The 14,730-nt window shown below is 44.6% G+C and overlaps 1 protein-coding gene across 1 annotated transcript in view; it reads right to left on the reverse strand.

The window, feature by feature from the left end:
* The window catches only part of LOC308182811 (uncharacterized protein), a 207,307-nt gene extending 195,311 nt beyond the window's left edge, over positions 1–11,996 (reverse strand). Inside the window, exons 1-3 of the mRNA XM_080568029.1 lie at positions 11,906–11,996; positions 201–1,455; positions 37–120 (exon numbers count right to left, since the gene is read on the reverse strand). The gene's annotated coding sequence lies outside the window, so the exon portion shown is untranslated. The remainder of the gene's footprint in view (positions 1–36; positions 121–200; positions 1,456–11,905) is intronic.
* Between the last annotated feature and the right edge of the window lie 2,734 nt (positions 11,997–14,730).

Raw genomic sequence — 14,730 nt, forward strand, 5'->3', positions numbered from 1 at the left:
CTCACCTCCCACTAACACAACCAGTTGCATCCTCACCTGCCCTTTTGCTACTGCAAACCTTGCATGAATTTCCAACTGATTTTTTCCGGCAGGAGCCCCGTGAAAGCTCAGATTGGCTTCCTATAGAGGAGAGAATACCAGTCTATAAACACTAGGCTGGTGGAAATCAAATTTGCTGTTAAGGCTCTTGAAATAAAGACCTTTTTTTCTGTAGCATTAGCTCCTGTACAGGTCTGTCTTCCCAGCTGGGCTTCCCGCACTGAGGATCCTGATTGCTAAATGCCTCCCAACGAGCATATATTAGAATTCAGACATTTACCATCATCCAAACCAATCTCCGGAAATCCAGTAACAAAACACATTTAGAGCAGAGCTATTCAACTCCCCCCATGTTGTCTACAGCTAGCCAGCCCCAGGCACACGTTCATGCACTGACAGGGTTACAAGAAGGAACACAAGCTCAAAAACGATGCTAAGATCTACTTAGTTTTTACTCTCCGGCTATATTCGTGATTTCATGGGGGCCTTCTGGTTATTCTTAAAGTTTATTTGCAACTTCCTATAATAATTATGCTTTCAAGCCACCCTAGAAGCTGTTATAATTAGAAAGCCAGGTATCAAAACATAACCAGATTCGAACTAGCTTATAACGCACCATATGGAACGCTCCCTTAAAAACCTTAGATATGTAACCCCCCCAAAAAAAGAAAACCCTCAGACATTAGCCTTTAAATCTGAGCTCGTGATTAAAGCACTGAGCTTCAATTTGCAAGACCCCCACTCTGTTCCTAGTTCTGTTAGTGACCTCGGGCAAGTAATTTCATTTTTCTCTGCCTTAATTCTCTTTCTTAAATGAAGGAATAACAGCTGCTTTTAACAGAAGGAATTCTAAGGGGGGAAAAAAAAGGAAGCTAAATCAGATGGTATTTAGGCTGTACTCAAATATGGTACTGATGGAGAACACAGTGGCACACTGACAACCAGCTCCATACCTAAATGCCTTAGAAAAACTGCCACACACTTCCCTCTTTAAAAACTGTAACGCTTCAAACGCTTCCCGATGAGCACCTGTCGAGCAGCACAGAAGCTACTGCTCGCAGGGAACCATTCCTCTAATTTAAAATTTTTGTATATAGGCCATATACAGATAGCACTTAGGATAAAAGAAAAAACAAGTGGAAAAGGACAAGTTCTCCCAAGTAATTTTACACATTTAGCTATAGAAAGAATGCCTCATAAGCACATTCTGAGCATAATTTCTACGGCCTGAAGCTGATGTAGAGGAGCAGAATAAACTAGGTGTGTATATAGCTCATGGTGAAGGCGTCGTTGCAAATGCAGCAAGCGTAGAGAAGTTGAAACTGGCACAGTGTAGACTAACGAAGAGTGACCACAGGCACAGACAACCCTGTTTCCTGGAGGAGGTTCATCCCATGGCAATCCAACCATCATGATCTGAGGAGACAAAACGCCAGCATCAGAGGGGCAGTGATAAACAATCTTTGCCCACCCTTCCGCAATTAGCCTCAGAACCGATGGCTAAACGCCAGTTTTGTTCAGGGAACTACAGACACCGTGACAGGATGTGGGCCTTCTGCCCGTGTTCCTCTGCTTCAAAGCACGTCCACGTGCTTAGCAGACATCCTCAGCTGCACGTGTGTATGCCAATGTCAGCAAATGCTGGAAGTACTGCGCAAGTCTGTCAATCAATAAGTATACACTGATGCCTCTGACATGATTCATTTTAATGCAGAGGACATGTTTAAATCCCTCTCTTTGCACATCTGTCTGCTGCGAAAGGGTGTCCCTATAAGAACACATGCACATCTACGCACGTGTTACAGGCATACACATTCCCCACATACACCAAAATGTGTGCACGGGGCACTGTCAAAGGGCTGGTGAGTCTTTCTAAAAGTGATGCTCCAGGAGTGCTGCTGTAAGGTGTCTTGTGGTGTCAAGTCATAAAGCAATCAGCCTTCGTACGAAGGAAGAGCCAGGAGTTTTTAGAATGATTGCACCTCTATCTAATAAATTCCCTCTGATACATCCTTTTCTTCTACTACAAAATTAGCATGGGTCTAGAGAGCTTATTAACATGGGCTCTTAACTTCATCTGTAATGTGCTCACATCTCAATATTGTAACAGGAAGCCGGGGAAAGGCACGAAGGGTGATGATCTGCATGCAGGGAAGCTTCAAGCATTAATGAATGAGGCTTGATTAAAAAACAAACATCCCTCCCCACCCACCTGCCCCCTGGGAACCGTTTGCTGGGTACAGATGATTTTGTAATCCATTTGGTAACGACGATACCTCTCTTACCTATCAGGCAGTACAAGCACAGCTTGGAGTTAAAGCCTGAGATTTAATATCAGAGATGCAAAATCTACACCCAACAGTACAGCGAGACCTGCACAGAGCAGGTTGGAGCAATGTATTCCCGCTTCAGCGAGAAGTAGACAACCGATGCAATGCTTCATTTGCAAAGTATAATGCACGTTCGTTATCATCTATATGTATGGACAAGACATCCTGTATTCCTTCCCAGCACTGTTGAAGTACAAGTGGCATCCAAATCTGGAGGAACAGTTGCATTTCCAGAGATGCTTTTACGAAGTGCCTGGGAAAAACTGAGTCCTGGCTTGAACCAGGTAACAGGTAGATAATACACAAACCCATTTGCTAAACGCCACTTGAAAACTCACAGGCAGCATAATTGACTTTTACAGCTTGGATAATGTAGGTCACTGCATTAGCGCAACAAGAAAATGAATGTATGTTGAAGTGGAAGACAGAAGGGAAGTAATTACAAAATATAGATTAAATAACCATCAGATAACGGGCATAATAAGAACAACCAGGGTGAAGATAGAGTAGAAACAATTTGTTAAATGGATTGTAGCAGGGTTCTAAGAAACTGTTGGTCTCAGATGCTAGGCTTTTTTTAATTCCTTCAGTGCAAATTCAATAGAATAAAGTATTCCTCCCCTTTTTGGAGCTGATATCCTACTTCTCACGGTATCGGCTTAAAGCTCACACAGCCTAGAGGGGTTATTACGTTAGAACCCGATTATGTTAACGCACAGTTCTTAACTCCTGCAGAAACAGGGAGCCACAAAGAGTCCAGCAAATCAGAGGGATCACAGTCCGATCCTGCAAAGCCCCGAATTCTGGCAGGCCTTACTGCCAGCCCCAAATTCTGGCAAAGTCTTCCTAAAAGCTTTGGATTATCAGCGCTTCTGCAGTTTAGCCCAAAGAAGTTGAACAAACAAAACAAACCACACTCGCTCTCCCCCCAGACAAATACGTAGCCACCCCAAGGACTCCAAACCAAACGGAAAATGAGGCATAAAAGAGTAGAGAAAGACGCATATATATTTTTTTTTCCTGCATGTTAAACCATTTTAGTTTAGCCTGGCGTAATAATGCTCTGAACTCAGCAGTACCAGCCAGCTGTTCAGTGGGCTGTAAGAGGGATATTTGACGCACTGTCTGTCTTCCAGCAGTTAGGTGTTTTCACATCATGTGAAAGCACCGGAGCTACGACTCCTTTTCGGAGGACACGACAAAAACCACAGACCCGAACTTCTATTTGCTAGAAAAGGGTCTGTGCAAACCCACAGCGACACCTGAGATGAGCAAGGGTGAAGATGACAAGCCGTAAGGGATGTAACATAGCTGCTGCTCAGACTCAGTCAGTACCTTGATCAACGTTTAAGTTACCTGCACTCCAGAAGAAATTATTTTACCTCATCTCCTGCGAATTCACGCCTGCTAGCTGATGTGCAGCTGACACCCAGTAACAGACTGACTGTCATTCTAACAAGGACAGAGGCTGAGGGGGAAAAACAGTCACCGGGAACTTAGAGGAAGTGAAAAATGTGTAATTTCCATACTGAAGAGCAACAAAAAGCACCGGCTTTCACAGCTGGCTCTGAATTTAACTTCACAAGATCGATGGTTACATACACGGGTAAGTTTCTCATCTCTGGCCTTTTCAACGAGCAATGGTTAAGCAACAATAAGTTCAGTTTCCCAGTGCTAATTAGGAACTACATCATCATTCGTAAACAAAATCCAGCTGTCAGGGAAGAATGGGGCTCAGTAGGGCAGGCTGAGGGTTGGACTTGATCCTCAAGGTCTTTTCCAACATGATGATTGTATGATCAGAAGTGGGAAACAGGCCATGAGCCTCACAGGCACATGTGTCCCCTGGAAAGGCACAGAACATCATTATATAGACCAGCACAGAAGGCTACAGCCAGCTCCTCTTCGTCCCACGGGTGTGGAAAAGGCACAGCAAAGGAAAAAGGGGACACTAAAAAGGGCTCAGAAGCATGCCTGAGGAAGAATCCTTCGGTCCCCATGAATGCAGGAGAAACAAGCACTATCCCATGCATTGTACCCTGCACAGCATGTCTGGACTCCACAAGAACTGTTGATTTTTTGTTTTTCTCCCATAAGAAAACATGAATTTAAAGTGGGCTTGGTATCTGCACCTGTCCATGTGCTGGCAGAGCTGACACAAACACAGCACGGGAGGGGCTGAGAAACAGGGCTCGCTTCTGCTCATTCACAGCTCAAGTGAAGGAATGGGCCAAGTTCATCTCCCGGGACACATTTCTTGTCTTTGTCTGCAATAAGGGGCAGCATTGCCTCAGCCAGTGGTTTCCAACAGAGGCCCTAATAGATGTTCTCCCGAGGCATTACTTCTGCGGTATGCGGCCCGTAGCTGCATTGGATCATCCTTGTCCTCTGCTGCTCTGTTCATTAATCAATGGCTCCTCTGAATGCGAATGAGTTCAGAAAGGAGCCAGGTGAAAGGCATGGCAATTTGCTCACAGCTTGATAATTACGCATTTTTCAAAATAAATTAAAGCCAGAGCTAACAGCAGCACACTGTTTTCAGAAGTCCTCCTTATACAAAGGAATTAATTGGAAAGTACATTGATTGGAGGGGCTGATGAATTCCAGCATGGAATTTATTTCCCTGTTGTTCGAAGGCAGCTCCCAGGCAGCTTACCAAGCAGCGCCTCTCACCTCTGCTCCAGCTGGGAGAGCGATGAAAGGAAGCATAAAACAACCTCTACCAGGTTTAGACCGCCTTTGGAGAACCCTTGCTTCCTCAAAGAATAAAGCAGCGATTGGGATGGAGAGGGATCACAGTGGATCTTTACTCCTGGGTTACCCAAAAACGTGCTTCGAGATCAATTAAAATGAGAAGGCAATGACGTTTGACAAGGAAAATGCTTCAAAATAGCCTGAGAAACACACATCAGGGGAATGCATGAACAAGCAGCAGATAAACACGTTGTGCACAAATCGTCTGTTATTTCTTACAGAAGAAATTTCCAAAAACAAGGAAAAGAGAAAGCCATCCACTCCAGGCCCACAGGCTCCTGGTTACTTGACACAGAGGGTGTCTCAGCTCCAGTCCAAACGCTTTGGCAGCTTGCTGCTCAGTCTGAGGTTCGTTAAAGAGGTAACTTCAGATTCCCAGGTCCCAAGACACCACAGAGTACACTCTGCAAAGACCCTGATTTATAAGACAATCCTTTTCACGGCGTGTGCTAAACATGCTAATTTACAGCGAGGTTAGGGCAGCCTTTCAAGCCATTACTGCAGCAGATTACAGAAGGTTTTCTTGTAGGACAAATTTGGGGTTAATTCCCCCCTCCTCTCCCAGCCCTGTTTGTCTTACCAGCTTGTACATGTTTAAAAGGGCAGCTCTGGGTAATAAATTGAGTTTGTGTAATCAAATATTTTAGGAGATGAGATTAGTTTTAATTTGTTGTTCTCAATTCCTCCTCCACTCTTCATAAAACTGCACCCAGCACAGCAGGAGTTTATCTTAACCAGGGCTTTCCAGATCTGTTGCTGGCATATTGAGGCAATTAATGCAGATAAGTAAAAGATGGGATCCTCCGGAGAATTACACCTACTTGGATCCGTTTAATATTATTTGTTTCACTACACAAAGAATAAGGTCGCAAGGAGACAACTGCTGCTTTCTTCCTAAGAGCGAGGCACTGGAGCACTCAGAAAAGACCAAGAAAATGTTCCAACGTGCTTAAATATATGACATCTTCATCAATAGCTGTTGCTGCCAAAGCCAAGAGCTCAGGGTTTATAATCCAGTTGCACTGTGACATTTGAAACAAAAGATTAAAACTTGATTTCATTCTTACAGATGCCCAAATTCATGTATATGCAACTCCAGCTGATGACGACAAGCCCAGTTTCCATGGAGCCTGCAAGCAACTATACGCAGGTTTTTGATTCCTACCCTTCATATCTATCTCTAGATTTTATCTTTCAATATGTCATTGTAGTATCTGAATATTTGCAAAAAACAAAGAGTCAAAGTAATAAAAGGTCCCCTTCCCTTTATTTGATGCCGGGGTGAAATGGATTATATTCGGTTCCAGCTGAAATTGCTTCTGTTGGCTAAGCTAGGATACATTTGTATGAATTACTCCCGAGATCCTTGTGATGCACGTTCAGGGAAGAAGCAATGAATTGGCAAGATGAGAGCAGCTAGAGCCCTCTTCTGATTTCCTAAACAAGATATCTTCATAATAAAATTAAAACGAAACCAACTCCAACATCAGCCAAAAGCAGGAGCCACACACCGAATACCATCCGTATTAACCCTTCCTAGGCAGCTACCTTAGGAATAAGCTATGTGCTGTTTTTTTTGTTTTTGTTTTTTACACAGAAAGCAGAAAGTCACTAGGGCAGCTGGCTGGGATGCAGGCTGCAGTGGCATCAGGCCAGAGCAGTTTTCTGGCCAGTTGTGTGCCTTTCCTCTGCTATGCACGATATTCCTGTGCACCGCGTGGAAGAGAGCTATAGAGCAACACTGCAAGGAGAGCAAAAAGTGAGCTTCACAGAGGTTCTGCAGCCCCCCAAACAGAAACCTACATTTCAGCCAAAGCATAGCGTTAACCACGCACCTCTCCTACATTAGCTATTCATATCAAGGCTACGCACACGTCAGGGGCAAAACACTCCTGAACTCAATGGCAGGCTGACAATTAATGCCACGGGAACTGTTTACAGCTCTGAACTTGTTGGCTGCTGCACATACAGTCCCCTCAATTACTGACAACACAGTTTCTCATCTACAGCAGAGCATATAAATCCCTTATGGACCCTTACAGCTTTCATCGGTTCCTTGACACAATGTCCTTAATTGCTTATCAATTCACAAGTCAACGCTGTTCATCAATTCTTATATGAATGATAAAGCTTCTCCTCAGGGTCACGGAGAGCCCAGCAAAATGACTAATCCAATGGATCAGAGATACCTGAGCAATCAGGAAACATGCCAATTTCAAAACTACCTTCAAGGGAAGAAAAACAAGACATCAAAAGAAATACTAAGAAAAACAAGCACAGTGCAGGTGGCATATAAATGCTGATAAAACTGCTTGAAGTCAATTGAACCTCACAGACAATGAAGGTCCAGGCATGTGGTCATATATGCCAACATTTTAGAAAAAATCTAGTTTAAACAGGTTTTTGGTGTTTTTTTTTTAATTATTTCTAAATTTGCACTGCTTCCATTTTTTCAAGGGATCAGTTGAGGACACGCGGAAAAACTCTCTTCTTTCTTTGCCTTCCCCTGCACCAGACAGACTGTATCAATTGGTATGCAGGGTACGCGCCGGCCTGTAGGACTTCTATTCATTCCCCTATTAACTTGCTTCAGTTGTGCCAAGCTGGACTTTGCTGCCGAAGCCACGCAGAAAGCTGCGCTAAGGGGCTGTACGTTTCAGAAAGTAAAGGTGTAGGCCTCAAATCTTCCAAAAATACAAAGGAACACCTAAGTAGTATTTACTGTGAATATTCTGCTCCAAGACAAAAGGTCCCTGCACACAAATGGGCAATCACCACAACCATTCCTAATTCGTTAACACGGAGCTATTATTTTTTTAGGCCTTTTTTTACAGGGCATGATATCAGAGCTTGGTTCTGGGGTTCTTGCTTTGTGCCAGACCACCGCTAATGCAGGACAAAACCAACACAAACCTGTCACCTCTTAAGAAACACGCAGAGGAATAAGGTAACTGCTGGAGACAAGGGAAGAGGAAGGATGCTGTACACGCACAAAAAAATACCTCTGTACTAGCAGACATCACCACTGACATCAGACAAATATTCTGACCCTTAAATTCGATGCAAAGGCACCCACAAACTTCGGTGAGTGCTGCATTGCAATCCCAAGTATATTAGCCCTTCAAAACAACTCATTATGTGACTGGACGCAGCTGCAGAGCACAGCAAGAGCAAAAGGGTCAGTGTCTGAGCCTTGTCTCTGCAAACCCCATAAAAAGGCCAGCAGAGGCTTGTCCCTCAGTGACTGGGAAGGCTGCCCAGCGTCATGTCAGGGGAGCACCCTCGACGTTTGCAGCTCTCTGGCAGACCTCTGTGGGTCTTGCTTCATTAACTCCTCGGGGCTGCTGCACTGCAGAGATAGGCAGAGCATCAATGACTTTGTTGGGTTTTGTTTTTTTAATTCATTTAAACAGCAGAGCTGGGTGGGACCGGGGTGGCAGCAGCCAATTAAGGAACCATCAAACTTCTCTTAAAAGCCTCCTTCAACAATGCTCCCTGCTCCTGCCTCCAGCCAACATGGTAATTGTGTCTAATTTCTAAATTTTCATGCAGTTGCTGCATTTGCCTCCCCTTAATGAGATGTAAATGTGTTGCCAGTTTGTGGATTTGTTTAATTGCAGGGTAGCTAAACTGTGATTGGCCAGAAGGTTCATTTTTAAATTTATTTATTTAGCACATGCAAGGCATTTTTAAGATTCTTTTCTCCAGCTAAGAGAGGGAGGAGAGTATCTTCTATTTTCCTGTTATGTTCAGGGTTCTGTTGCAAAGAAACCATCTGGTTTTCAAAGTGTTTGCTAGTGAACTTAAAGGATTCCTGCCACATTTCAGGCGCTTTAAGGAAGTCTGAGCACCTGTTCGATTCAGGTTCTCAAGCTGGACTCTGACACCCAGGGATCTCTGGAACTCAAGGGGCACAAGGAACACACTCTTCACTACACACCACCACTCATTGCCTAGGCTTTTACTCACCCACCTCCCATTAAGGTATTTAAACGAGTGACTGAAGCCCTAAACTGGGTAAGGATAGGGTCATCATTATCCAGACGAATTCTGAACAGCTAAAGCTTGAAGGAAAAAAAAGAATATTTTAGTACCTTTAACTTACTGCCACTTCAGAGTATACCCAAATATAGGAGAGCAGTTAGGAACCTACTAAATCTCAACTAATTTTTTAAAGTAGCCTAGACCAGTTCACATCAGTCAATACAAAAGCAGTTTGGCTGTACAGGTGTGTAGATAAAGCCCGTATTTGCCCTGCAGAACCTTTATTACTGAGGATGATGATACAGAAAAGGCCTAGTTTGACTTGCGGATCTCAAAACATCTGGAGATGAGAAAGTCACCTCCCACAAACTGTAACCATCTGGCATCACTGTTGTAAACAGAACCACAGGGCCATTTCTGCAGGGGCAGCTTTCAAAATGTACCTAGGCAATAGAAGCAGAAAGTTCTGGCTTCGCTACTTTGCAATCCAGAGATCAATTCCTCCGCTCTGCTGCTACTTAACAACAATTAGTCTGCTGAGAAAGCCTTAAAAATTATAGCTTTTTCAATACTAAGTAGCTTTTTCAATACTAAAACCACTGTATAGATAATACATTAATTTTCAGAATTTCTTTAACATTCTGATTTTGCTGAGTTTCGTAGCACCTATTGCTGCTTTTACCACTTGCCTTCATGCACTGGCTCACCCATGTAATTGAGACGTGCACAAAAACCCCTCAACCTTTCAGGAAGATTCTGAAGCAGCAATGTTTACCTTGGCATTAGACATAGCACAGCATCTAGAAAAATGGATTCTGATTACCATCATCTAGAAGCCCATAAAGGCTGCAAAAATACCAAGTTTCAGGCTCCCTCTCCCATTCTAATGTCTTATAGGAATGCCTGAGGATACATCTTGTCCCCAGAGCCCAACTTCTGTAGGAGTCATAGACCAATACAGACTTATTTTTAGACCTTAAGTTTTCTTCACGAGCTAGAAGGCCCAAACAATGACCCTTGACCGGAAACATTCGCCACCCTGGGGAAAGCTTCCTTTCATGGCAAATCTGTCTGGAAGACACCACAAGCATCTGGTCACTAGTGAAATACTGTCATGTAAGTGGTGATACCTCATTGTACGAGTCACTTCTATGTATCTTAGAGGAAAGAAGTTTGTTTCAGCTCCGTCTGCCTATTATTTTACCATAAACAGATACCTACAAAGGTAATCAGCATGCCCCAGGGCCAAGGGCATCATTTCTCTCGACCGTTGTCAGTAATGGCCAATAACACCAGCCGACATAGTAAAGGGAAGTGACAGCAGGGAAATAATTTAGCCTTTAACTGACATGTTATCCAGTTAAAAGCCATTTACCTTCTGCTGCTTGGTGTGTCATTGCTCATTTTAGTTTTGAAGTGACATCTCCCCAAGTGCCATTAACATGCCAGCAGTGAAAGGAATTTATAGCGTATGCACCCCAGAGAATTATAGCCTGGGTGGTTGTGGTGCAGGCAAGTACTTTGTGGACTTTTTGTTTATTCGTACAGCTCCCATCCCATCTGATTCAGAGCATCCAGAAGGAGAAGCATCAGGCAACTCCCCTGCCATCACCTTCTCCCCATGGCATAATGTGAACTGGTAATGTATTTCAGCAGCACTTTTCTGGGAGGATCTCTCAGAACTCAATGAAGTACAGTCTGGATTTTGAATTCCTCTTTCTAGAGGAAGAACGGGTGTACTCTACAACACAGGCAGGCAAACACTACTGAAAGGACGATAGCAACAACTTGCCAGCAAATGCAACACTCCTGGATGAAACAAAAAGAATTACAGTATAGAACAAATATTGTGCAAGAGCATTACCCACAATGCAGATTTTTTTTTTCCAGGACCAAATTTCTACAGTTGCAAAAATATTACATGAAACTGGATGTCAGTGAAGCACATGAAAAAGAGCTTGGCTTATGGCTACTTCTCTCCTTTGACTACATCAAATTCAGGAAAATACCCAGGTATATTCACCTCACTTCTAATCATCCAAGGTAACAACAAACAGCAACGGATTTCAAACTATTGGGCAAACTGTCACTTCACAAAATGGTGGAGGAAGGATAAAAACTACCATTTATCATGTGGTGAGGAACTGCTGTAAAAGCTTAGGTTTAGCTTTTAAGCCAGAATTACTGATGCTATCAGTATCTACAAGTTCAAATCTGACCCAGCAAACAAATGCAAGTCTGCTTCTACTACAGTAAGGTCACACAGGATCCGAGCCACACATCAAGCAGCCCCCACACAGCACTGTACACCTTCAGTTTCCTAGTAGGATAGGGGCAAATAGTCACTAATTGAATTCACAGTTGCCCTTTACTCAGATATGCTCAGATGACAGATGAATTTGCATTAGTTTAATGTGAATCACCATGGATAATGGAAAACAATACTTATGCTAATGAGAGAACAGAGCAAAAGCTTTGCAAATGAGTTGCTATTTGTTCACCAGCCGGGGTGCTGCTGATTAGAAACGGGAGTGTGATTGATAGCTCCAGCCACCTCTGCTTCTGGCATGCCACCTCTGTCGGGCATCCCCACAGCACCCTTATTTCTCTCACAGCACCCTTATTTCTCTCACAGCACCCTTATTTCTCTCACAGCACCCTTATTTCCCCAGCGCTTCCCACCCCACGGGTGCAGCCCCGCAGGGGAGAGGCACCCCCGCCTCAGGGAGGAGCACACAGAGGCCAAGGGACCGTGAGGGCAAGGGGAGCACACAGCTGAGGGAAGTCCCCACACTCACCAGCACCTTCCCAAGAGGGCATAGTTGCTCTTTCAACCGCTGGCCCCCAGCTTTTTTCTCTTCCCTGCACCCACGGGCCTCAGGCCCTCCGTGGCCGCCGTTTTAAGCCTTAAACAGGGTGAGCACGCGGCTGGAGGAGAAGCAGGAGGAGGAGGGAAGCGCATGGTGAAGGCGGCGATGAGGGGGAGGCAGTGTGTGAGGAACCGCCCCTGCCTGGCTCCCTGCAGGGCAACAGCTCCTTGCCAGCTTGGGAAGGACAAAGTGATGACTTTTTGGGGAAAAAAGAATGATAATAATAACACCTCCCTGAGTTTTGGGGTGTTTTTTTTCCACACGGCGACGCCCAGGCCTTCGTTTTCTCTCCGAAGTCGCCGCCCCTGAGGAAGGCTGAGGGTGGCTTTTCCAGGGGGTGGCAGCATGGAGAGGCAGCAGGAGGAGTTCGGGACACCCCGGTAAGAGCTCTGGGCTTTTGGGGCCGGGGCCCTGTGGGTGGAAGTGGTCTGAGGGGTGCATGCACCTAGCGTGGCACGTCCCCTTGGTGGTCCCTGCACAGCACGAGGAGACATGGAGGCCTTCTTCAGGAAACAGTGTTCAGTAGCGCTGTTGGATATATACAAGTCTCTGATCAGAAGTGTTTGAGGCAGAAATTTTCTTCTTTTGCTCCTTTGGGTGCCTGCAGCAATGTGATCAAGCAAGGTGTGTTGTTTCTCACTTACTAAACAAAGTCACCACCTCTGAGCCCTCGGTTTTGTGAATAAATACCTGGTGCCATGAGAAACGCCTGTGTGGAGGAGGCTTGCCTGCGTGGGTGACCAGAAAACAGCTTTTGCACAAGGTGAACTGATGCAAAGATCGGCCCGTTAGGCAGTGGTTGGTATATGGTTTTTAAAAAATGGGGGATAGATGAAAAGCCTTACAAACGTACGTAAATGCACAGCACAAGAAAACATTGGGAAAGCAAGAAAATGCTGCTTGGAACTGCCCGGCTGTTTTGATGCCTCGTGCTGGAACAGGGTTGGCACCCAAGAGACGTGAGTGAGCCAGAAAACATGCGTGGAGAGGAACTTAATTAGCAAAGTATCAGGAGATACGGCAACGACCAAGAGCCAAATATTATGCGGATGGGAAGGTGTGGGCTGGGTGGGCAGAGCTCTGAACGGACTTGGAAGCCAGCAGGCCACCTGCAGACAAAAACTGTAGTACGTGGGCAAAGCTTTGTGGAGTGACCATACTGTGCCAGGATGTGATTCAGAGGCATGGGCACAGCTGTATAGGGATTTGTAACCTGTCATACTGCTGAACTATAGTCGTGTTCAGTTGTATGATAGGATGCTTCTGCCTGTGCTAGCTCTAGAAATCTGTTAGTTCCATCAATTTTCAGCCCAACTAACTACAGTTTTAAATAATTAGGGTTTTAGGAGGGGAATAAGAAGGCGGGTGTGTGATGGCATTGCTTGCTTAATATTTTCAGCACTGTACTTTCATAATTTCTTGTACAGCTATTACCTTTGGCTTTTAATATGTTATTATTTAATTAGTCATCAAATAGAGAAGTGTACTCAAACAATGGAACCCAGCATCTCCTGAAGGAGGGCTGGAGGTAGGGTAGCACATTGTCTTGGGATTTCCCTGAATACTTGAGTGTAATTCTGGAGATCTCTAAAGCAACGGAATAGCTCCGTTGATGCAGGGTGCTACGGGAGCAGAATCTGTTCTTCTGCTAATTTTCATTCCAGAAGGGTAAAGATCTGACTAAATGAATGCTTGGGAGATCTCTGAACTAAGGGGTCTTGCCCGCCTGAGAAAAACTGATCTGACTCTGTTAAATAATGTGTCTTCATGCATCCGAGGCTAGAGGGGACAACTGCTCAGCAGGGGAAGATGCTGCTGCTGGGAAGGTTTTTCTTGTTTCTCCTCTCCCTCTCCTCTGATCCATTACACAGGGTTAGGCAAATCATGATCCTTAATGCAAGCAAATGGAACAGCTTTTCCAGCTTCTGCTTTCTGTGACCTTTTGTCTCACGTTAATAGAGTCCAGTTGGCAGCGTGACCTTGTGGGAGGCAATTAGCAAATTTTCTGATGTTGATGGTTTGTCGACAAATTGTTACTCTGGCAGTGTTTTGGCAGAAACGGTAGTTTTGGAGGAATGCGATAGTGGTTGTGAAAGCCACTCACTGGTTCAGACCAAATGATGAAAACGTATATAGCCCCTTCCCGTGGAGTTCTGCCAGCATACCTGTACCACCACTGAAATTCTTGCAGCTGCTTGCAGACTGAGCAGCTGTGAGGATATACAGCACGCAGGAGCTATTGCGTTTGTTTCGTCTTGCATCTACTACAAACATCTGCAGCAGAATCCGTATCAGAAATGCTAAACTGCACCCCTGGCTATCTGCTGGTGCTTCAGCAGTTTAACTTGCTGCATCTAAATTCTGAACAGTAACTTCTCCAGTGTCTCACTCCCACGCTTGTTCAGAGCATATCCTCTGCAGCTGGACAGAGCTTTTCTCCTGATCCCCTTTACCCTTTCATCTTCCAAAGAAAAGTTGTACTAGAATAAAGCCTGCATTCATCCGAACACACCATGCCTGGGACTCTTGTGGGACCTTGCTGTCTTGAACCCATTTTCATTTGTTGATCAAAAAGTATTAATTTTCCTTTTTTTGCATTGCTCTCTGCTCAGATTTTTTATTTTTCATTATCTTTTAAAGCACTGAGGAACCCTATCCCCTTCTGCTTGAACCACAGGATGATGATAAAGTTGTTTTTCCCTCCAGCTCTTTTCAATGCATCATTTAGCAGACCTCCTCTAACATGTTCTGAA

The sequence above is a fragment of the Anser brachyrhynchus genome (assembly GCF_964034855.1).
Source record: "Anser brachyrhynchus genome assembly, chromosome: 25".
NCBI lineage: Eukaryota > Metazoa > Chordata > Aves > Anseriformes > Anatidae > Anser > Anser brachyrhynchus.